This window comes from Ornithodoros turicata, chromosome 7 (genome assembly GCF_037126465.1).
Source record: "Ornithodoros turicata isolate Travis chromosome 7, ASM3712646v1, whole genome shotgun sequence".
Taxonomy (NCBI): Eukaryota; Metazoa; Arthropoda; class Arachnida; order Ixodida; family Argasidae; genus Ornithodoros; species Ornithodoros turicata.
The window spans coordinates 46,969,932-46,994,278 of record NC_088207.1 but is presented as its reverse complement, the minus strand read 5'-3'; the positions used below and the strand labels follow the sequence as shown (position 1 = coordinate 46,994,278).

The 24,347-nt window shown below is 45.5% G+C and overlaps 1 protein-coding gene across 6 annotated transcripts in view; it reads right to left on the bottom strand.

The window, feature by feature from the left end:
* LOC135401310 (homeobox protein OTX2-like) overlaps positions 1-24,347 on the bottom strand; it is a 108,525-nt gene that overhangs the window by 68,925 nt on the left and 15,253 nt on the right. For 2 of the 6 annotated variants that reach the window (XM_064633633.1, XM_064633637.1), the window contains exon 1: positions 15,440-15,537. The exons of 2 other annotated variants lie outside the window; for them this stretch is intronic. The gene's annotated coding sequence lies outside the window, so the exon portion shown is untranslated. Of the gene's footprint in view, positions 1-3,630; positions 3,683-15,439; positions 15,538-24,347 lie in introns of those variants that run through there. 2 more of the 6 variants (XM_064633639.1, XM_064633634.1) reach the window with 2 other exon arrangements.

Below are 24,347 nucleotides of genomic sequence, written 5' to 3'. Positions count from 1 at the left end.
ATCATTTAATGTGTTTCGTGTTCACATGCTGCACAATAGATGAAACGAGGGGCACGGACACAGGAATTAAGACACACACACACACACACAAGTCCTCAAGCTTGAGGACTGTGTGTGTGTCTTTCTGCGCTCGTACGACGCAGAAGCATGACACAACATGACAGCATGATCTATAGGAACCGGGAAGCACGGATATACAGGAAGAGAGACACACACACCTCCAGGTGCCTCTCGGATATCACGCTTCATGCTGTGCCATGCTGGGATGCTTATTCAAGCTTCTGTGTCATTCGGACAGAGAAGGACACATGCCACACACATAAATCCTCCTATACTTTCACGTGTGTGTACGTGTCTTAATTTCTGTGTCCGTGCCTCTCGGTCCTTCCATCATGCTTCACTGCCAGCTAGCCCTTATCCTCTCCTTTCGATCCTGTGTGATTGCATTTGTCCCCAAGCAGTACAATATATTGGCCCAATATTGGCTAGCTATCGGCAATACTGGTCCCAGGGGTCGTACAGAAAATTTGACAGAAAATTCAAGGATGCATGATGTATGTTTCTTTGTTGCTGCTTCAAAATTAGTGGACGTCACCAACTACTCCACCTCACCACTTCACTATAAAAAGTTCAAAGATGATTTGAACCTTCTTTTGACTCTTGAACGATGTAACACCTGGGCAAGCTTTACACATGACATCCAATTGCTTTTGCTTCAGGTGTGCATTCGTTGTTTCATCAAATACGTAGAAGCACTAAGTGTTCTGATTCCTTCACCGTGTCTTCAACTTGAGAGGCAAAACACGGCCGCAGATCATGACATGCGGTATGCATACACATATTTTTTCTCGCCTCAAGTGAAGCTCATGGTGTTTTCACACTATACGCGAACATTTGTTGAAAAACATGAGCAACATTCACAGAAAACCTGGAACACGATGGGAGGGCACAAAGTGTCAACTTCTGTAACTAGAGCTGCCTTCACTCGCGGCTGTTCGGGGTATGTGCTTCGAGCACCGTAGATGACTTTTCAACTTTGGTTCGTCCATTGTGGATCGTCCCAAGTTGATCGTCTTCTGATATATCGCGCACCTTCTTCGGTGGGGACTACTTGGGTCTATGGTCTGACCCAGCAGCGATACTCTTCAAGTCCTTGTAGTGAAGAAGCCTGAGCGTGGGCGAAAAACACAGAGGGGACACGAACACACTGACAGCTCAAGCCAGAAACTAATGGAGTTCTTTGTGGAGTTCGTGCCCCCACCAGCTCGCCTGCATCTATGCGATTGCATCTGTCTCTTGCCCAAGCACTCTGGAACTTGCACTTTCCGCATAACATTTCCTTAGACCCGAATTCGAAATATGAGACAGTTGAAATTCGAAGCAAAACGCGAACCACGACGTGCAAGCCTTTGTGTGTGCGAAACCCAAAGAGTCCAACAGGGTGCCCAAGAGGGCGCGCTTCTCCGTGGAAGGCTTTACCACTCTGCATCACTTGCAAGCGTGTTGGTTTCGGTTAAATTAACTATAGCTCTGCACGCATTTTCAAGGAATACAAGGAGTGAGGCTGCATTTAAGGTGTTTCAAGTGCCGTTAAAAAGATTTTAAAAAAATCAAGGACAGTCAAGGATTTCAGAGGCTGTACGAACCCTGGGTCCAATGCTGGGCCAATTAGTTGTGCTGGTTGGGTCACGAGGGCACCAACTCATAACCATAAGGGCACCAACTCATAATCATTTTTTCCATGACGTCTCATTTACGTACCAAACCACGTGACTCTCGGTGCCTGAATTTCCTCTCAAGTATAAAAAGACCACCATAATCAGCGACCAGCCGAAAAACAGCCATGTGCAACTCCCAATCTCACATACACTATTTTCTCACCGAGAGTGTGCCAAACTATAAATCATGAGCGCTCCAACACACGAGCGACATATTCCCCAGAATACTCCAGCGGAAGATGCCAAACACGTCACAGCTTTCTGCGGTCACGTGAGCACGAGCGCTCAACGTCGCGCCTTCGCGTGCACATGCTAACCGTGGGGAATATCCTGTGACACAGCGACAAGATATTCCGTAGCAGACGACAGGAAAAGACGCTGACGGTGTCGTCTGCTAAGTGTGCAGTACGCCACTCCCGATATTCCGCACCATGCATGTGGATGTTCAACATAGCACGGGACGGAACTTCGGCTCTGTGAGCAGTGTTTTCGCCGTTTCTTCCACGAGAATATTCCGTGAGGATGTCACTCGTCTGAACGTGGTGATAGTATAGTATATGCTCTTCGACCCAAATGAAACGAGACCCACGTTCCCTGCATTCATTGATGCAGACGTGTAAAAAGAAGATCTCCCTCCGCCGCGCATGAATAAAATATGACGCGAGAAAGCAAATTCTGATGCGCTCGAGCCAGAAAAATAACATCCTCCGGTAGTGCACGCGGTGGATCCGTTGCCACCCACATCTTTTTGGGTCCCTTCCTCAAGGTAGCGTCATATCGATCCGATCGGTATATCGATGGCAGAACCGCGGCAGCCCATTGGTCGTTCCTTCCAAGAAAAGCGCGGGCAACCAATCAGCGACGCCCGCCCGGATTATATCGATCTATAGTTGTTTCGAAGCACTGAGAGCAACACGTATTGAAGCTCTTATGTGAGTGCGACGATGAAATGTGACTGCTGTGTGACCACATGAAAGAATTCGCATCCAGTGATTGCAACGTATCTCAGAAAGGGTAGAACGATAGAGTATCTTTTTTTTACACCTTTGAGCGTGCAAAAGGGGGGTGTCTTTATAAATAAACGTCGCCGGTTGTTTCTATTCCGCGGACTCAACCGAAAGGAGTAATAGCCGCGTTGAAATATGTATTTACAAAACACCTGAACATCTGAAATGGTGCGTCAAATGATATGCACATCCGTGAAATTGTATTTTCTGCAGAATATACGCCCTTTGAAAGGGCGCTTTTGTAGAAAGGCATCAGTTAGAAGGGTGTCTATAGTGTGAAACCTACATCACAACTTGGCACCGAGGCTTGGCACAACCTGGCTATAGAAGCATTACGTTTTGTCTCAGTCTACAGGTAGCAATACAAATGGCACACTATGCAGTGCCGGCAAGTGCCCCATTGACCCCCCCCCCCTTCTCCCGGCTCAGTCTTTGTTCTTTTTTTTCGTGACTTTGCCAGAGCCCAGCCGACGTGGTCAAGGCTGCACATGTTTTAAAGTTCCCGCCGTATTTCTTGTACTTTTTTTACTTTTTCGTGTCACGCTTTTGAATTCAGTCGAACGCAACTGAAAGTGATGTGATAACAGCGTTAAAAAGTGTAAAACGCCGATCTCACAGGGGAATACACCCAATGATATGGTGTTCTCAGTAGATGCCATTTAAAATTATGCTTTTTGTAGAATCACACCATTTCGCATTCTTTACGAAACACCTTTCTGCATGATGCGTGAAATTTACATGCACAGTGTTGAAAAGAAAGGAAAAAAATACTGCGTTGTCTCGTATAACGGTAAACACTTTCTATATTTTTTTACGAGCAGGTAAGTAAGGCCATGGTATATGTGAAAACAAGCGGACCATATAAGAGATATATGAGAATATATACAACCGATACAAAGACGTACCATCACACGACGTCAGCACAGACAGCTTGGATCTTTGCGATAACCTGCAGCACTAACCGCGCATTAGGTAATCCACGAGTCAGTCGTTGCGTTACAGCGGCGGCTCGACGACAATGGCACGCGCATATGCGACAGCTGTACCGCAGAGAGGCTGTGCTATACAAACACATTTCACCCTCATTATCGTGTCATCTGTTGACGACTCCATCGGGTATACATGAGATTGGTACGAAAATTAAGCTTTGATAACGAGGCCAGTCATGACGAATGTGACTGATACGTGACGGTAAAGGCACGGTAATTTTGCCTCTGTATAATGTATACGCGTGAACGTGTCACAACGTTCTAAACGTTTTAGTTTTGCATTGGAATGTTTATGTATCATTAGCGAGAGCACATACATACCTATAACGTGTCACCATTTCCTTATGTTATATCAACATTTCTCTATTCCAACGTTTACCTTTCAGCGTGTAAAACGGGTATTTTTGTAAATAAACATTCCCTTGTTATTCCGCAGGGCCAACGGAAAGGTGTATTGACAGTGCTCAAAATGGTGTTTGCAAAACGCCCGTCTGAAACAGTGTTTTAAGTGGAATACGTGAACCCTATCCTGGGAAGGTATCTTCAGTAGAATACTACCGTGAGACATGGGTATAGAGTATCGCCTCTAGCGATGAAACGTACCAACCATCATCATCACCAAAATAAAGTTGTGTTTTGTAGAAACACACAATTTAAAAGGGTGCTGTGGAAAGAAACAGCATTATGTATGATGCAAAGGTTCATGTGTGCCACAGGACAAGATACTTACACCTGGAAGGTGTATTACTGTATACTGCCATGTAAAAAAAGAAAAGAAAAATTGTTTACCTACGTTGCACTAGCATGCTGGATGAACGGGACATACATAAATGTTTTCTCATGCTTTTACGAATTGCTACACAACTTCGCAGCAACACATCCCTGCGGTTACGTTGAATAATCGACGAAACTAAGTCCACACGAAGCGAATCACCAACGCATATTCGTTTCACATAATTCAACGTATTTAATTTTTTCCCTTCCGCTCGTGCGGACGAATAGATGGCTCAAGAAAAACAAGAACAGCTCTCCTCTCTTCTAGCCAATTTATGCGGACACCTCACAACGTGAAAGAGTGTTTCTGTACTCTATACACTTCACACTTGTATTCTTTCGCCCCCAACTCCCCTCCCTAAGAAATAAATAAATAAATAAATAAAAGTCTCCATTACCCTGGTAGCCACGCAGCGTTGATATGTTCGTGCCAGACATCCTGACTCCCGCTGGAGAAATAACTGCCTCCATTTCTTAGAAAAACGTGACGATACAATCTCAATAATTAGGATCAACATATTTTCCATCCCAGCGCGAATAATCGTCACGCACCAGCAGTGAACCTTAAACGTGGTCTCGGTTTTCAGCCTGAAAGATGGGATTACAAACCTGTCTACACAAGAGCTCTTGGCCAACTGCAAAACGGCTAGAAAAAAAAAAAAAAAAACAAGAGAAAACGGAGAGGAATCTGGCTTCCGTATATGAAAGCGTTCGCGAAACTGCATCTGACCGAAGCCCAACGATACTCATATCCACAATTTATGACCCATAGCCAAGAGCCGGTTCTCAAAAGAAGGAATCTCAAGTATGATTCACTGAGGCTCCAGAGAGTGAGAGAGAGAGAGAGAAAACTGCAGGTGACAAGAGCTCTTGCTTTTGAGAACAGGTATTTCGTCAGGCACACCTGAAAATCGGACCTCGATGTCGTCGTCTATCCGCCAGCACCCACCACTGCCGCCGCCGTCGTCCTCAAGAGGACATCTGTGGACTTGCAGGGGGTGGTCGAGCGGCCGCTAGCTCGGTGTATGTACACATGGCTCCCGCCCTATCTTACGCAGCGGGACACTTGGTCGGCGGGGTTGCCCCCTGCCGGGACCTACACCGGGGTTCGTGGTTTATGCCGACGTCTATAGCGCCAAATTGTGACTACATCGCGTTGCACGTATAGTAGAGGTGATGGCACATGTCCACAGTAGCCGTGTTTCTGAGCACTAATTCTAAAAGACCGTGACAGACTGTTTGGACGGTCCGTGCGGTTCGATTCTTTATTTTGCGGAACAACTCAATTCGGGAAATATCGCTTCTTGCAGATCCAGGCTGCGATCTTTTACCGTATAAGCAAGGACGCTCCATCTGCCTCTGTTGCAACCTGAGTGGATCCTTTTACATCCTAGTTCTTGTGCACATGATCCTACAGAGTGCCCCTAAGGCCTTGTGCTTCATGCAAAGCAACTACACATTTGCCTTGCGTGGAGAACTTTCCTTTATCACGGTGGTAGCAACGCGCACAGAGTAAAATTGGTAATTAAAGTAGATTTACAAGTAATGTGTCAGCCTATATAGTGTGGCGGCATGCTGCACGCGCCGCAGGGCAGGACTGCGGATAATTTCGACCACCTTGGGGTTCTATTGACGAGCAATGCAATGCATTGAGAGCAATTTGAGCGCGATGCAATGGAAATGCATGAATGTCAGTGCCGGACATCTCGAGTACATAACATCGCTTGAGCATATATCTCGCCAGTTCAATTGATTACCGCGTAACATATCATTCCAAAGATCTGATGTACTGCACAAACACACAAGCATACTTCTACGATTTCTCCGTTGCAACCACGCCTTCCTTGAATACACAAATAAAGATGGAAACACCGATATCGATCTATATTCATGCAAATCTTTCTACACCGATCACCCAGAAAATGTCCGGAACGGATCAATCTATAACTTAACGATAACGCGCAGCGGGGGTTACGAACAAAGTACCTGCGATTCGCTTTGCATCCATATCAAGCTCCGATTGCTGCAGAAAGGAATAGCAATTAAAATTTCATCATGGTGCTCCCGCGTACAAGGTTACGCGCGACCACGATCCAGTAAAACCCACGTTCCCCTAACCAAATCGTACTCGCAAAGCAAACAAGCGATGAACAACAACGAGGGCAGTCAACTCCACGTTTTTTTGCTGACCGATGCTAATTTCACATGCGTCGCGTTCTATGTATAGAGTGCTGGTAGCCTATGGGGATGCAATTAGTTCTGATCCATTCCACAGGCTCTGACATCAAGGCCGCAACGTGTCACGCTCGGTGGACTCTCACCTACTCCCGAACCACCCAGGACATCTGATAAGACACAGAAACGCATGGAGGTGCCCCGTGGAAAAGGCACCGCGAGTTTTATCAACGCGCGAGATCGGAGGTTTCTAAACGCTCGGCGATTAGCGGCTGCCAAGGAAGTCAGCGGTGTCTCTGTGTGTCCGTTCTGGTTCAAGTGATGTACACTGCCATCGAGGCAACAGTCGATATGAGAAATTTGTATGGAGCATAATGTTTCAATGGTAGATAAGACTATTTGAAATGTACATGACTTTGACTCGACGGGGAGAACCCGTTGATTGTAGCAAGGTTAGCAATGTGGCATGATTCGGCGAAAGGCTGTCTGTGTTTTCGCGTAGAAAGCTGCAGACTGTGAATGCTGGAAGATTGCCTTGATTCTTCGCAAGTCTCGCTCTGAATCACAAGTAAGACTGTTTTCGTGGGACTTCGGTTTTAGACCTTCGGTTAGACTGTCAGCGTGTTCTTCACATGTGAAGACGTGTCGTTGGCACTATGTCTGGGGCGGACCTATGTCCGTGTCGTGGGTGAGTGAAGCCGGTCATTGCCATATAATTCAATCAGATCAGAATCTCGCACTTGGTGGACGGCACACCATGACAAAACTCTCAACGAGTTCTTCACACGAGTAATAATACTCACATATACCACAGTATTATATGCAATAGCGTTACAAGCAAAATGCGCTTCAAGAATGGAGTACTTGACTAAGTTCCCAATACTCCTGATAAACATGGAGCCAGCGCTTCAACGTTTTTCGTTATTTTCTTTTTTTTTTTTTTTCAAATACGAATACCGATACCGTGAGTCACTTTTTCGAAGACCGCAGAAGCTGGAAAAGACAGCAGGATGCGCATAAAGACATATCTGGCGAGCAGACAACTGTCCCGGGCCGGTCGCAAAAGAACGTCACTTGACATTGACATGCAGCGGAGGACGAGTCTTTTACACCTGAGGAAAATGTGAACAAAGGAAAGGGCACACCCGCATGCCAACCTTGAAAAGTGACAGTTCGAGAGACAGCGTGCGTCAGGCACCCGCGTCACTCGGTGGGTCAGGATGCAATTTGGTGCCAGAATATTTACCGCCATCAGAGAGCTCGGCCCATGCGTGGTATACACTCTCGTGGAATGGCCAAAATGGCAGCTATATGACTTGTCGCGCCCCTTGACATTTCTTTGGAATGTTAGAAGCGTTCTGAACGTGTGTCCTCCTGAGTTCTCGCGTGGAGCTGTGGTATGCGTGTGTGACTATATACAAGTCATTTGTCGCGGTGCGGCGTACGCGAGTGTGTTCCCGACATGCCCGGTGTGCTCACGAGATAGATTAGGCTGCACTTCTTGCAATCTGGCCCTGTCTTCTAGTATTCAGATCAGCGAGGTTGTCGGGTGCCGTGTCGCATGAGATCTTTGGCCTATACCTGCCATCTTTGAGCGATATTTAGTTGGATACCTGAACCTACCAGCTCAACAACAACAACAACAATAGATGATGACGATGAGATGACCAGCTCAATTGATCGCGTGGTTGGTCAAATACGCAACCTTGCCGACTTACCTCTGTGGATTTATGCAACAACAAATACAGATGATGAATGGGGAAATTCGCCACCTGGGTTGTGGCCCACGTACGACCCCAATGCCGACGGGACTGCATGAGATGTAAAATGACAATGAGGAGACGGGGGGGGGGGGGGGGGGGAGAGACGGTAGCAAGGCCGCACATCAGGATTAAAGAACATAAAGGAGATTTATGCAGTCAGCGCATTGTCCCCCAACGTCTTTTAAACTCCAACAGAATAAGAAGGCACCAGCGGCATGGCCGCTCGTCGGTGGTATCGTCAAGGTCGTGCTGAAGACTGGGACCAGGTGGTGGGTTCGAATCCTACCACCGGCTGTGCTGTCTCGGATTTTCCCTAGGTTTTTCCGAAGACTTTCCAGACGAATGTCGGCACAATTCCCTCTGAAGTCGGCCCAGGACGCATACTAACCCTCCCATGTCCCCCACCACTCCTTCCTGCTGTCCTCCCTCCATCTGTACGCTGCTCACAGCCACAGTTGCTTCGCGGCGCTTTAGTAGATGGGAAAGGGCGTTCACGGTAACGGTTCCGAAAACACGATAAGGCGCTCGCCTTCTTCCTTGGCAGTGGCCTGCATCACGCTGCTGCTATACTCGATTTCCCAGCCCTCTCTGTCGTATCCTTTCCGCAGAGTGTATATATTTCCGACCTGCTTAAAACTCCTTTATATTTCACCCGCTCCCCTCAACAAAGATGGAGCCATATCGCTAGCACCTATATATACACATTAGAAACGTTTCGAGTACGAGATACACACCGTATAAGTCTCACAATCTAAACATATATAAAAAGAAAAAGAAATAAGGGCTAACAGAACGGAGTATGTTACCAACACGCAAGTCCGCATGCACGGCTGTATACCCTAAACACACGGGCTTTAAGCGAAAGATGAAGTATGACCGTTTAGCAACCAGACAGCAACAAGATACAACCAGAAGCGCGGCGATTGCTTTGATATCGGCCAGCAGCGAGGGAAAGCCATTACGCCACCAGGCGAAACGAAGTCATGGGCGCCTATTCCATATGCGCATCGCAAGGTGCCCTAAAAGAGAAGGAGACCCCGCTGGGCTGACCCGCTGGGCTACCTTAAACTCAGGTAGCGCACCGTCTAAAGGATGTCCTATGGAGATGATGCTTCGCTTTTCATGCAACGAGCCTTTTCTGGCCGCAAATACGTCTTTTTTTGAAGATTTATATAGTATATACACCTGCTTTAGATCTCCTGCTTGATGACAGTACGCACCTGTAGCTGGGGCAGCTGAGCACTTGACGTTCACTTCGTCCGCACCCCTTTAACGTGCATGAAGGAGGGAGAGGAGGTTGTGTTTTCCTCTTTTGTGCGTCTCAATGAAGGGATGATGAAGACGAATGGTAAGTGTCAAAAAGTGACAGGAAACGTGAGCTGGTATTTGGCGCGAAAACGCTTATGAGGTGTGATGGGTGTCTCGCGGCCCTTCTGTGATTCTAAGACTGTTGAAGTTGTTTGAAATGTTAGCGTTGTTAGCAACCTGTCGTCTGGCGTTTTATGTGTGTGTGTGTGTGCTATGGTGCTATGGGAAGTGTAAGTGCTGGCTGTCCTCAGCGGTTGTAACGACATGATATGTGTGGCTCGTCGCGTTTGTGTAATCGTCAAAGTACTGATGGGAAAAAAATATTTTTTACCCCCCCCCCTTTAGGTGTCGTACTGGCGAGATACACACGTCTACAAGCTATGATATCAGAGGGGCTAGACCTGTGAGAATTCCTATTGGTACTCGTAAGTACGTGGCCTCTCCCACACACACTGCAGCACTGGCGGAGATGTCATACGAAGCGAGACGAGACGAAATATGTGACCCCCAGTAGCAAACGTAAGGCGCTATCAGGCCGTTTTCGGACTAGAACAATGGTCCCTTTCCGTTCGCTCTGTGGAACATTGCTGTCACAACCATTCTAATTGAGGACGTCTATAAAAGTTTGTAGTATTTGTACATACACGTTAGTTACTCTACGTCCCGTGCTGCGCTTAATGGGGCGCCACAAGCGAATCCCCTAGCGGGAGAGGCGCGCATTTCTTCCGGGAATCGTAACAGACGATTGTGTGTGTATCACTGCCATTGATGCTGACCGTAGCGACCGCTGACATTGCACGAACGCAATGACAATGCACGCTTCAGTTGGCGTCGTTGTTATCACAAGGACGAGCCACGGAAGCGACCACATGCTGGCATATTCAAATTTCTTGAACACATACATACACACAAGAACTCCGAGAGAAGTTGCCGGAATTAGCAGGCAACAAAAAACTCAGATGTCAGACCCCGCCTCACCCTCATCGTATCGCTTACGTTTATCCTCCCTATACGCATTTACTTTCGTATAATCAGATCCCACTTCGTCCAGAGCAGCCCTCCTCCCCCTTTAACTCCTGCCCGAGGTGAAAAAGTCCATCCCCGAAAGTTCAATGCGATCAGCAGCGCTGTTTGGCGACTCCCTGTAAACGCGATGATTCTATTTACGCGTCCCATTTTCCCATTAATTCGTGTCGCCAGTTAAAAGGTGATTTTTACGAGATTTAACGTCAGACGCTGCCTTCCCCTCCAATCGAATTTCACGGCAGGGGGCGTTCGCAGCGGCGGTGCACGCGATGGGAAAATAGTCGCTAATGGTCGTGTGTCTCATGGTTAAATGGAAGCCTATTCACTCCGCTTTCAAAGCGCGACACATCTTCCGTCGTGAATACACTGCGTGACTCCGAATTTGAAATTTAATCTTAGTAAATAATGGAAGCGGGATAATGGCTTTTTTTTTCTATTCTCATTGGATAGAATGCGGTCTCACATAGGTATAAGACACTAACTCCCGCAATTTATAACCAAATACCACGCTTTGAGATTAACAGTTAATGCTGTTAACTGAGGTAAATTTTCATGTCTTATATAGCCAGAAGGAGCAGAAGTAGCACGTTATTTTATCCTTTTACTGTCTGCAATATATAGCGCCGAAGTCGCGGCTTCAAGTTTTGCATAATGCGATTTTATCTGCTGTTGATTGATCTCCATCTTTCAGAGCTTTTAAAAAGTTTGTTTGCGGTGCATTTTTTCCCCGTGATACCTAATTTTAGAGACGCGTGTGCACCGTTTTATGACCGAAGTGCACATCACAGCTCAGGCTTATGCTGCTTGTGAGCACTGGTAAAATAGATGCATTCTTATTACTATTATTATTATTATTACGTCCTGAATATGTTGTGTTCTGCATAATCTGTACATGTATGTGTAAATACTGCATCGTCTACGTGCAGCAATACCAAGGCTTTGGCTGTTCTTGGGCACCTTAATAAAGATAAATATATTATGTATTATTATTATTAAATCACCGGTAGACTCAGCAACAGTGCAGGTTGGTGACAATGATGTCATAACAACTCCAGGCAAATGGCGGTTTTATGTCAAATGCAAAATTATCGTACCAGGTAATCATCAATATCATTGTGTCCAACGCAGCAGGCAGCACTTCGCGAAAAGTTGTTTGTGCAACGTATTGTATGTGCATAAGGTTCACATTCCGCACAAATGACATTTTTGAATGTCTTTGGCCACTTGGGATGCAATTATAGCAGCGTTCCCATGCGCAAAGTCACGCACAATAAGTTGATTAGATTAGGTGGTGCTTCTGAAAGAGCCCGCCGTTGTCGGCCTCACAGGCTAATTGATTGATTGATTGGTTGATTAATCTGCACCTGCACCAAGATGCAAGCCAGTCGAAGAACGAGCTCTCGCCCCGAAAAGCAGAGCTCACTCCAGTTTTTTTTTTCTTCTGCGAAATGAAATAAATTAATGAAAATAAATCCACAGGGCTAAATTTCATTTTACACTATTAATTTTCTTGCCTGGAGTTGTTTCTGACCAGTCGGATTAAAACACTACCAGTAAGTTGGACATTCGAAACTTCCGATGCTGTAGAGATAGAAAACAGTGGTGGTTGCGATGAGAACATTCATTGCCGTCACACATAGCGCGAGCTATATTATGGCACCTGTTATACAGAGAGAGAGAGAGAGAGAGGGAGAAAAGGCAACCATTTCTGATGTCACAGGTCAAACGAAACATGCAGTTCCATCTACACATCACACACACACACACAAACGGAGAGGGCTTTCTTTTGTGGCTGACCCGCGCGGAATGGAATTCGGGAACACAAACGGCCCACTCCATACTCATCACTCAAATGCAATTCTATATTGTGCCGCTGTGCCGGGGTACGTTTCGAAATTTCACGCAACCTCCAACGTCAAGCCGCGGGGGAAGGTGAGAAGAATAGGATGTCTCTCATGGCAGATCCACATAAAAAAAATAAAACGCCGCCGCGTTGATTGCATATTTTTTTTCTTCTTTTCTGCATCCACAGCCAAACACACGTCACATTTGCGTGATCAATATTACTCATCTCGTAGTTGAGTGGCACAACCTTTACGTCGGAAATATATTCGCGTTACTTTTTTGTTCTCTCTGCACAGAGAGATACTATGCAAGGAGTGATGAAAAAAAAAAACACCAGTTGACAGACGAAGATGTTGAGGAAGTGTTGTCTGTGTGTGCTGAAGAAATGGATAGTGAAATTGCTGAGCGTGTGATCTCCCTATCTCTTTTATTTTATCCAATCCACTTTTACTTCTCTTGGCCTGCTTATATATATATATATATATATATATATATATATATAATGTTTATTCATACACGAAAAAGAGGCGAGCCAAAAGCCAGACTATTACTCTCTAGGAAAAAATGAGTAATCTTCGTCCTTTTTGCAACCATTAGTCCCTTTCGGGACTAACTACAGCGAAGATTATGCGACGTATAGGGACTGTCTGCAGTGCATAGGGAGTAAATTTCGGAGTCATTGGACGAAAATGGGGAGTATTGGAATCTAGGGGAGTATAGAAGCTGTAATTGCCTTCCCAGTTTACTCTTTTTTTTATTTCTTACAGTGTATAGTATATATACTGTCTCTTTATACAACCACACTTTCACTTATCTTCGTATTTTTATCTATTGTTCAATCAAACTCACGTACCCGCGCGGCCTATATCATTGCTATGCGTTGCTGAAGAGAACGATAAGTTTTAGAGGTTATAGGTATGTAGGTATGGGTATAGGTATAGGTAGGTTTGCACTCTGTGAAAACAGAGTGACCAAACTGGGGAGCAAGTATAGCTTCTAGACACCGATAGATTGCAATTGTACTCCCGATGTTAGACACCGGCCCTGAAATTTACTCCCCTGTATAATTCAAACAACTGAACTGAACTTCGCATAAGCCACAACACACTTAAGTTCCGAAATGGTCTATCAGTTGTGGCTAGGCATCTCAGATACACTGCCAAAAGTTATTCATTATTTTCATTACAGCTTTGAAATAACCGAAACGGATATCTGCGACGAGCTTCGGATAATAATTTGTAAATAATATCCGGCAAGAATACTTGAACTGGATTCGACAGGAGTCTACAAATAACTGCGCAATCTGAAACTTTAAAGAAGAGACTATTGCGTATCCCATATCAACCCAACTAAATTCAGTTCAACCAAATACATTCGAAATTGTCACATCCGCTTATCTGCTGACCGTATTTCATTCATTTAAGGTGACCACCCATTCCTGTTGCTATTCCAACTATGCAGGGAGGATTCTGTTATGACCCTCTCCTGTAATTTGTTACGGCACTGTGTTACAGAAACTTATTTGAATCTGAAATATTTGCCAGTCTTCACGTTAACCATGGTTGACATAAAAATAAAAAAAAAGAACAAGAAAGAAAAAATAGTGCAGGAGGTAGATGACTCAACGTAGACGAAATATTATTGGCTATTTTGATTCTAGATATTAATTTTTCTATTAACGAGACTCATCGTCACTTTCCCATCAATTATTGTTGTTGCAACGAAACTACAATCGTCGTTTGGGGAGATTTTACTTCGTGAGTCGGATCATACAAGTAAACGAAGCACGAAACGCGACTTTTTTTTTTTTCTTTCTTTCTTTCCTTTCTTTTTTTCAAATTTTTAATGCCGTAGGAAAGTTTCTAAGGTGCAAAATTTTGCGGGGTGCATAATAGCCTATAAGACAAGTGATAACGCACACCTTCGTTTCACTTAAGGCATATGAAAAATAACGATTACGGCGTCGAAAATGCCTCGGATATTGAAAACTATAACACGTTTCGGAATATCGCGTGGTAATACCAATAAATCTATGAATAAAATACGCGTGTTTCCTCGCGTCCAATTCCCGGCACAGCATGTGTCGCGTAAAGTAGAAACTGACACCCTCAATTATCGTCTCTTATTCGTGCAACATCACAAGAAATCGAACCCAATGGATTCCAAACTCCAAGCAAGCACCGGTTGCTAATTACCCTTCCACTCGTGCGCAAATTACCCCCCTCCCCCAACCCGAAGTTGCTCGTGACAACCATACTTGCATTTACATTCGGGCGTAAACATGACGTTTACCGTCACACCCCCCAATCGTGTTTACCTGCACGTGCCGTTGGAAAGTGTCGTGCAGGAAAATCCTTATCGCTCATTCGCAACACAGAAGATGTAATGCCACGAGAGAGGAAACCAATCATTCAACGATGTTTCGTGTCGTCATCACCGCTGCCGACGAAAACAAAAATACGTAGGGTTGAACGGTATCAGGCCGTTTCTCCCCGCATCACCTCGCGCAGGAGGGTGTGGCGAGCACTCGCGCGAGCAGTGTGTGACAGCGCACTTGCGAGCCCCGTCAGAACTGACGCAACTCAAATCAGCTCACGAGCCGAAAGCCATTGCAGCAAGCGGGGATGCAACGTAGAGATTCCCCGTCCAAAGCACGCGCTGCAATAGTTGAAGCGTGTGACACGCTGCAGCGTGTCACCGCCAAAAAGGCAGCGTGGAAGACGTCGGCCTGCCCGTGGACGTCATGTCTTGCGACGCGTGACAGACGGAGAACTCACGATTGTGCGGTCCACGCAGAAAACAGAGACGTTTAAAAACGTGCAGTGTCATCTTACCTTCACGAAGCCGCTGAGCACGTAGATGGGGGCCTCTTGGGCAAGCAAACGCATCCAGATCAGCTGACACTGCCGGCCTAATTACCAACGGGCGGCGCCATGACAGTTGGCAGGGATGAGAGAGGAAGCGCCCACGTGACCGCAGAGGGCCGGCCGCCAACCAATGGGCGGTGCCGGGAGGTGCTGACGCACTTCTGGTTTCTTTTTTGTTCCGGAGAGTTGGTTTATCGGGCGAAATCGAAAACAGAAACCCTCTTTTGAAGACAGGTGCCCGGACGACTTCTTCCTCAAGCGCGTGCTGGGGGTCGTCGGCCCCGACGGGTGAGGACTCCGCGTTCGAAGACAGGGGTCTTGAAACGACATTTCGGGACGATGCGCGAACAGGCGCCCGGATGATTTAGAAGCGCCGTAAATCTGGAAACAAAGAAAGGGAGAGGGACCGGTACGCGGGGTGCGTCGAGCTGATCCTCGGTTGCGAGGTTCAGCCGCGTTTCGAACACGGAGAACGTTAGCGTTTAGAAGGTAATGGGGACTAATGACTGAGGGTTCTCAAGAGAGAGCGCTTTTGTGGTGCATTGGGTGAGGCACATAATTGCTCGACCTGCGCACAAAGGGGGCACAACAAATACCTCCTGTAGCGATTGTCACAGCAAACATCTTTATAGGGGGCTGAGTTTTTATACTCGAAGGGTGAGACAGAGAATGAAAATGTTGTGCAAAGGAACACTGAAAAGGATTATGCATTGAAAGCGATGTTGTAACGTAAAATATGGCGTAACTTAATGCCACGAGCATGTGCGTAAGCAGTATACGCTGTTTACATGTGTTGTGCGACGGTGAGTTATTATGACATCCCGTATAACAGAAGCGGATTTGCGATATAAGTCATGCGTTCAAATTTCGTTATCGTGTGCAATAGGAATATCTTATTAGTCCTCAATTGCCGTGAATTGAGTTCTTCATCCTAGTGAACGCGATAAGTTGTGCCTGTAGAGCACGTTTCACCTCAATGCGCGTCTCCGTGAGGCAAAGCAGTAGTCGCAGGATAATGCCATTCGAACTGAGTGCTGTTATCCAAGCACCTGTTTTACGCTCTTGTTTAACTGAGGAGAATGGCATATTTATTGAAAGGGGTGAATGAAATGTAAAGGCTTCACAGCTCCGGAGCCGTCTCGTTTCTGATCTCTCTGGCCAGTACGCGCTTCAATAAGCTTCCTCTCAAACATTACGTTCGCTATACCTATAGTTCTGAAGAATATCTAGCTAGACTTCAATGCTAGCTACATGGAATCAATCATCCAGTAGCTGTGTCCTGCTGTTGGTCCATGTATATAGAGCTCCGACTGGCTCCCATATCCGTGACCCGCAAGGCCGAATTTTTCATTTTTATAATAATTTTTATAATTTTATTCAATTGGTCGCCCTGATCTGCCGAAATAGGGTTATCTAGTTAGTCTTACAACACAACAACAACAACAACAATGCTTACGATGAGATGGGGTGCTTTACCGCGGAGGTGGTGGGTTCGAATCCTACCACCGGCTGTGCTGTCTCAGGTTTTCCCTGGGTTTTCCGAAGACTTTCCAGACGAATGACGGCACAGTTCCCGCTGAAGTCGGCCCAGGACGCATTACTAACCCCCCCTGCCCCCCACTCCTCCCTGCTGTCCTCTCTCCATCTGTCCACGTCTGTACGCCGCTCATAGCGACAGTTGCTTCGCGGCGCTAACACGAAATAAAAAAAAGAAAATGTGAAATAAGTATATGAACAACAAAGAATGACGCAAATGCAGTTACGACGCAGATACAAAATTCCGACGATATCAAATCGAAAGATAAGACCGCTGTTTAACGCAAAATATAACGGAAATGAATTAAAATGCATGCAATTATTAACGAAGACATTGCACTTGAGATCTTGTGGACATTGCGGCGCCTCTAACTTTTTAGACTTACTGATATTTATTTCCGAGCGTTTTGCAGTATAGCCAGTTCCTGTGTTTTGTATAGAAGCCTCCATCTCCACATTTTTCTTTCCTAACTCCCACTCCATTAACGAAGAAGTGCATTTAAAATCAGGGGCTGAAACCGGAATGGAACTGAAAATCGCTTGGAACTCTTTTTTTTTTTTTCAAGAACCGCGGTAAGCAGAACATAACCGCAATTCACCATCGACAATTAACCGAAACCGTAACCTGAACCGAAAAATGTGATTTCGGTTACCGGCTCATATGGATCGGTTCAAGCGTGAACGCAAACAACTTTGCTTGCGATATTTGTATCGCTTTATAACTCTGATTAGTGGTGTGTAGTATACGTGTTTCTGTTAATGTAGTCTCTTCGTCATGTGTTTTTCATTCAGAAGTCCTGTAGACAAAGTACCATCTTATGCTCTTGGACCCATGACCGGATGACATATACGCATCATACGATATGTATTGCGTACGTGCATTATGGGTTATGAACTGTATTATTGTGATCAAGCGTTGCACGTTGTTTGTTTCCACATCTGTTTGCTTAACCGCTGAACGCACCCAGGTTTTCTTGCCTTGTAGCAGCACGAGCGAAATGAATGTGCACGAGATAATAGAGACCGCAACAAATTATTTTACGGGGAATGTCGCAAACGGCAAAAGTGCGTAGAAGAAAGAATTAACTCTTTCTTCTACCTGGCAGTGGCACGGCACCACCCTTTCGGAGCGCAACAGACAAATGTTCATTTTTACCCCAAGCAGCACAACATCTTTGCCCAATATTGGACCAATATTGGGCCGGTATTGTCGATACCTCACGAATATTGGGCCTGTATTGTCGATATTGGACGAATATTGGGCCGGTATTGCCGATACTGGACGAATATTGGGCCGGTATTGTCGATATTGGACCAATATTGGGCCGGTATTGCCAATATTGGACCAATGTTGGGCCGGTATTGCCGGTATTGCCGATATTGGGCCAAGATGTTGTGCTGCTTGGCACCCGTTTGCAGCTTGTGGCTTATTTTGCGACATCCACGCAGCCCGCAGGTGCATCCTAGAGAGAAGAGAACCGAAAAAAACACCGGTACAACTGTTTGGTTACCGGTAACCGCAAATATTAAAACGGCGAATCCCGTAACCATAACCGTAACCGCTTTCAGAGTTCTGACACTGAACCGTAACCGTAACCGAACCGATATTCGTTTCGGTTTTAGTCCCTGTTTAAAATTTTTTAAAAAATGCTAAAAAAATGGCTCGCCCGTAATAATAGCATGAATTTGTAAGGCATTTTTTTGTAAGGGTGAAACTATTTCGTTATCGACTAGGGCGACTTGCAATCTTTTTTGTGCAACGGAAGTGTCGAGAATTCTAAGCCGACACAGATTCGCACGCATGTATCCTCCGAGTTACCGAGAAATGTATCAATAGTGAACGTGTGAAAATACACAACATGGAATTCCCCTCTATATATATATTATCGACCGCACTGTTTGATTAATGGTTTCTGCTGGCGACTCTCTGCAATTTATTTTTAAGAACCGAAAAACTACTGAAATGGCGAGGACGACTTAGTAGTGGATTAGAGAGGCATAGGAATCCCAAATAAGCCATACATCAAACGGGTGCCTATTCATCTGGAGGAATGCACGAAAATACGTGACGTAGTTGCTAATGGGCGTCGAGAATCAACGCGCTTGCGTCGTGCCGTTTTAGAGCTGTGACTTAAGAATACAGAGCCCATATGTGTGTACCACACATACGTATATAAGAAGAAGGGGTGTAAATTAGGGAGCACGCACATGTCCTAGATTGCAATTACTCCACTTTATAGTCCCCCGTCCGAAATTTATACCCCACAGCACTGCAAATAGTCCTTCAATTTCGCATAAACCATAGCGCATTTAGTGTCGAAAAGGACTATATGTTGTGGCAATGGATGTAGTCCTGAAAAGGACTAAAATTACTCCTTTTTTTTTTTTTCTTCTGAGAGTGCACCAAGAAAGAAAAACAAAAGCGAGACAAACAAATTCGGTTTTTAACCTCACCGTATGGACTCACCCTGTGGACTAACGCAGGTTCGCCAAATGAGGTGTAAGTAACATGTGCGCATGACGTCACGAATATTTCGCACGTGCTCTGTTTTCACGCGCGCCCCACCGGAATCACGCATGCGACTTCGCCTACATATGTCAATGATGATAATTATTAGCACTATACATCGCGAGACAACTATATGATCGCGTATGTTAATATCAATGTCAATGAGATGATGTTATAGGTTCAGCACCAGCAAGCACATCAGGGTGCCAATCAAACACAATTATGGCATTAAAAGGGGGTCAAAGCTTCAAGCCTGTCCAATGAAATCTGTCATTACAAAGTGTGAGCGACGCGAACTTCATGGAGGTGATATAACAGGTGCACAACCTCAGTGTTCACTTTGCGCGATTTTAAATAAACGTATAAAACGTGAAAATAACACTACATCCTTTCGTGGTGCACAGAACAAGCAGACTATATACGAAGTGTGTGAAGACTGTCTCATTTTGACGGTTTGGGGCGCTTGGCCCCCGCCCCATACGCGGTATGCTCTGGGCCTCGGATGCTTCGAACAACAACAACAACAAATAAATTAGATGGAAATTTGTGTTCCGAGGCTGGAACACCGAAGACACAAAACCTCAAGTGTAACAAATAAACAGTGACAAATAAATAGTGAAAACTAAATAGTGACAACAAATAAATAGTGACTATGATTTGGGGTGATTCACCGCTAGAGAGCAGTACACTACCCCATTACAGGCGAAGCATTAGATGTGAGATATGAGAATGATGCTAAAGTTATCTAAAAGCACAACAGTTGAGCTGTTCTCCACTAGCTGCGCTACGCCGCTCAAAACGACGATGAAGGAAAACACACACACACACACACATGAAAGAAGCACAAATGGTCATTGAGATACACTACAGCGTCTCGGAGCAATCCGGTATAGACAAGAGGAACCCCAAGAACATCAGAAGACATCGACGGTGTTGCACGTGGCTCTGACATGGGCCAAGAATTGCATGCAGGTTGAATGTCTGTCTGCTAGCAGTACCCAACTGAGCACAGAGTTGCCGCCTCTCCGTTTCGTAGAGCTCACATTCTGTTATAGGACGTGCTCAATGTTCGCCACGACGCCACATTTGGAGCACAGGCTGCTGTCACAGTATCCGATCCGGTGTACTTGAATTGGGAAGTGAAGGCAACATTAAGACGAAGCCTGTGCAGGAGGGGCGTAAAATAGCGTGGTAAATGGTCTGGAATTGAGAAAGACAAATTTGGATGCACCGAACACGTGAGAGAACCGTCAGTGATGTCCGGACTCCACTGCTGGCGGACAATGTATTTCGACTCTTTGGGTTCTTGGGCTGTTATGAGTTCTTTCTTCCTTAGGTGACTGTGGCAGCCTTTTGGCTATTAGTCTGCCTTCCAGATACGCATACACCTTTATCATTCATTATTTTTTCTGTTGCACTGCCTTTCATCGCCACGCAACACGCGGCGACATAAGTGTCGGCATCCATGTCGATGGAGTGTGCACCTCCTCGTTTTTCTGTTTTCTTTTCTTTCAATAACGATACAATTCGGTCTCATTGTCAGCAGTATACACTTCATACAAGCACATGAATGTTTTCTTTAGCATGCGAAGTCGACCTTAAGGTCTACACCCTGACGTCAGCAGTCATTATGGCAAAAAGAACAGTAACTAACAAAATACGAGCACCTGTGGGAAACCGCGTACTAACGAAGACACTCGAACCATCGGAGAACTAAGCTGTATTTATGGCACATCAGTGACACACAGCGGAACCACTGTAAAAGGGGTCATTTATATTGTCCTCACCGCAACACGTGTTTGTATCTAAAGACACTAAAATAATGCCTTTTAAAATTGACAGGGACACTATATGTATCTACTTTTGTTTGAAATGTCTATACGTCAATTCTGTTTAGCAGCTGTTTCTTCAGAAACATAGTCGTGTGTATTTGAACTGCAAAGGACGTCAAGTCGCATCTCAATGCGGGTGTATATCCCAATGAGGATTGACCACACCATTAGAGGTGCCCAGGAGTTGAACAATGCGTATTATGCGAATCCCAGTTCGATCCGCTTCCTTTGTTTTTGCCGATGGACGTCGACGCAAAGCTGGGGTCTACTTATGGTTCAGGTTTCACTCGTCTGCAACACACATCCTCATGCGAAAGCAGACGACGCTCTTTTAGCAGAGGCATGCACTTCTAATTCCCAAAGCAGAAGAAAACAAATGCCTCTCTGTGCGTGTCAGCAAAACCCATTGGCGTACATCTCCACGCATCCTCCTCTCCCCGATGACTCTGCTCTTTAGCTGCACTCAGGCTCTTGAGCTTTTTTTTCGACAGATCGAACAGACTTAGCGAGGTTGCGAGGAAAAAGTCGTTGCTATAGGAACCGTTACCTGGGGAACCGAGGGCAGCTTCCCAGGATTCGTTGCAAGGGCTTCAAGCTTCTCCTGCAGTTTCATTCAGAACTCTTTCCCTCTTGATTCGTTGGAAGACAGTGTTGTTGACAACACAATTGAATAGACTTTAATGAAGGTTAATTGGAATACGTAACGTCCTGTTCGTGTACGAGCTCTTTTGGTATCAGATGAGTCAGCACATTTTGCTGACGTGCATGAGAGAGAGTGTACAATGTCATCAATTTAGAGTGCGCCCAGGAATTTCGTTTGGTTTTTGTAACCGAAAGCACGAAAATTTGTCGAAACGGACGCCTCACGTAATGCCAGGGCGCGAGGGGTATTTTCCTTCGGAGCTGTTGATGGGGCTTTGACTAGGGACACACGTCCCATGTGATACCAAAAAGCCGTCAGAGGTGCCAGATCTCAGGGAGTGTAGGAAGAGACACCTCCAGCGTAAAAAATAAAAACGGATGATGAGGTTATATGCACTAGGCGACAAAGGGAACACGGACAGCAACCCTAGAAAGGATCCATAACTTGAAAACCCGAGACTAGGGGACAAAAAAACGACAACCCATTTTATCGTTTTTTTTTTTGTGTTGTTTTTATCGGTTATCGCTTTTGATTCGAGGAGAGAGGGAGGCGTACGCCTTTTTGTGGCAATTACCATATATCCAAATTGCCACAAAAAGGCGTACGCCCCCCTCTCCCCTCGAATCAGAAGCGATAACTCTATCATTCGTGGCAATGGTTGGCGCACAGCGTGCTATGCGGTGAAGCTCTGTTTTTAGAGTGTGCGTTACGTTATTGTGTATGGGCTTCTGTATGAACTGCGGATCGTGTTCAGAATTATGAAGAAAGCACAAGACTGAAGTAATGGAACTTTATCAGGGTATTTGTAGCGTATGTTCACTACAAAGTTTTGATACTGAACAGTCTAGGAACACTGATTGCAGCGTCTCAGTGCGCTGCGATCAGTCCGATTAAGTGCGCTGCGAGCAGTGTTGCTAGACTGTCCAGTATGAAAACTTAGTTGCTTAGATGCTTAATTGAAATATGACGGTCATCGAAAAAGTCAAACAGCGGCGGGATTTAAACCACACATCTCACGTTTACCTGTCGAGCGCTTTGACCAATTCGACCACGCTGGCATCCGCCTTGGTCGACTCGCAGCGCTGAGACTTGCAGTGTAAATAATAAGCCGTCTGAGTATCTGAGTCGTCTGAGAGTCTTCCCAGAGTTCCGTTGCGTAATTAGCCTTCATTTTATGTAAGTAGCTTCTGTCCATATGATCCCATTATACGTCGCCGAATGTTGGTAAATTCAATTTCAATGTCATATGTGACGTTTTTTCTCCTTCTTTTGGGTCATTCAAGAGAGAAATTACCATGTGCCTATCGTAACAACTGCTCCTCTTATATCTTTTTTTCATATATACTTTTGATATTTTAATATATTTTGTGAGGATTTTCCTTTTTATTGTTTATACCTTCTTTCGTTTTATTAATTTCTCGTAGTTTGTTGTACGCTGTTGTCTGTGTATGATATTGATATGCCTGATGTTATATGTGCGCCAATACTAAGGCCCTTGAGGCTGTTCATGGGCACCAATAAGACGCTCCCTTATAAAACAAATCAAATCAATAGGAGATCATCAGCAACGGAAAGACTGCAAGGAAACGACAAGGGGCTGTGAGTTGAAGACCACATACTGATGGAACGACGATTAAGTATCACCCGGATATCCAGTCTAAATATCTGCCTGTACAGAAAAAAACAAAAACAAAAAAAACACTGCTCGTGTTTCCAGCACCAGTGCTGCACGCAGTTAACATCCAGAGGAATGTCAATAATAAATACGTGAAACTTCACGGCTCGTCAGATCGGGACGTCCTGCGCAGTCCCTCACACGTTGTAGTCTGTGCATGGCAGAACGTCAACAAACAAGGGATTCGCCGAAGTGTCCCCCGCACTGGAGGTGTAAATCGCAGGCAGCCTAATTAGGCATCCCAAAGTCAACAGAGAGACGTCAATCGGAACCTGTCAAGGGACCAGAAATGTCAACAAACAGCTGGCTGCGTGTATGACAGCCGTCCCCAGGGGTACAATCGATACCCCCCCCTTCCGGGCAGCTCAAGGGGTGTGGAGGGCTGGCCGGATAACAATCTGCATGTGTGTGCGTGTGTGTGTGACCATGTTTTAAGGCGTGCGTGGGTCAAACTATATCCTTCACGCGACGAGAAAAACTTTCCGCGAGGAACTACGGCAGCGATATTAACAGCTGGACGAAATGGTGGTAACTTAGCAGTATCGTGAGCACTGTCTTGATACTATATAGCAAAGTGCAATATATTGAATAGCTTAATCAATAGTGAATAGTACATCTATACTCGGTAAATCTGCGGTGCAACACCTCATCCCATAGTCATTTATGTAATTATTGTTGTT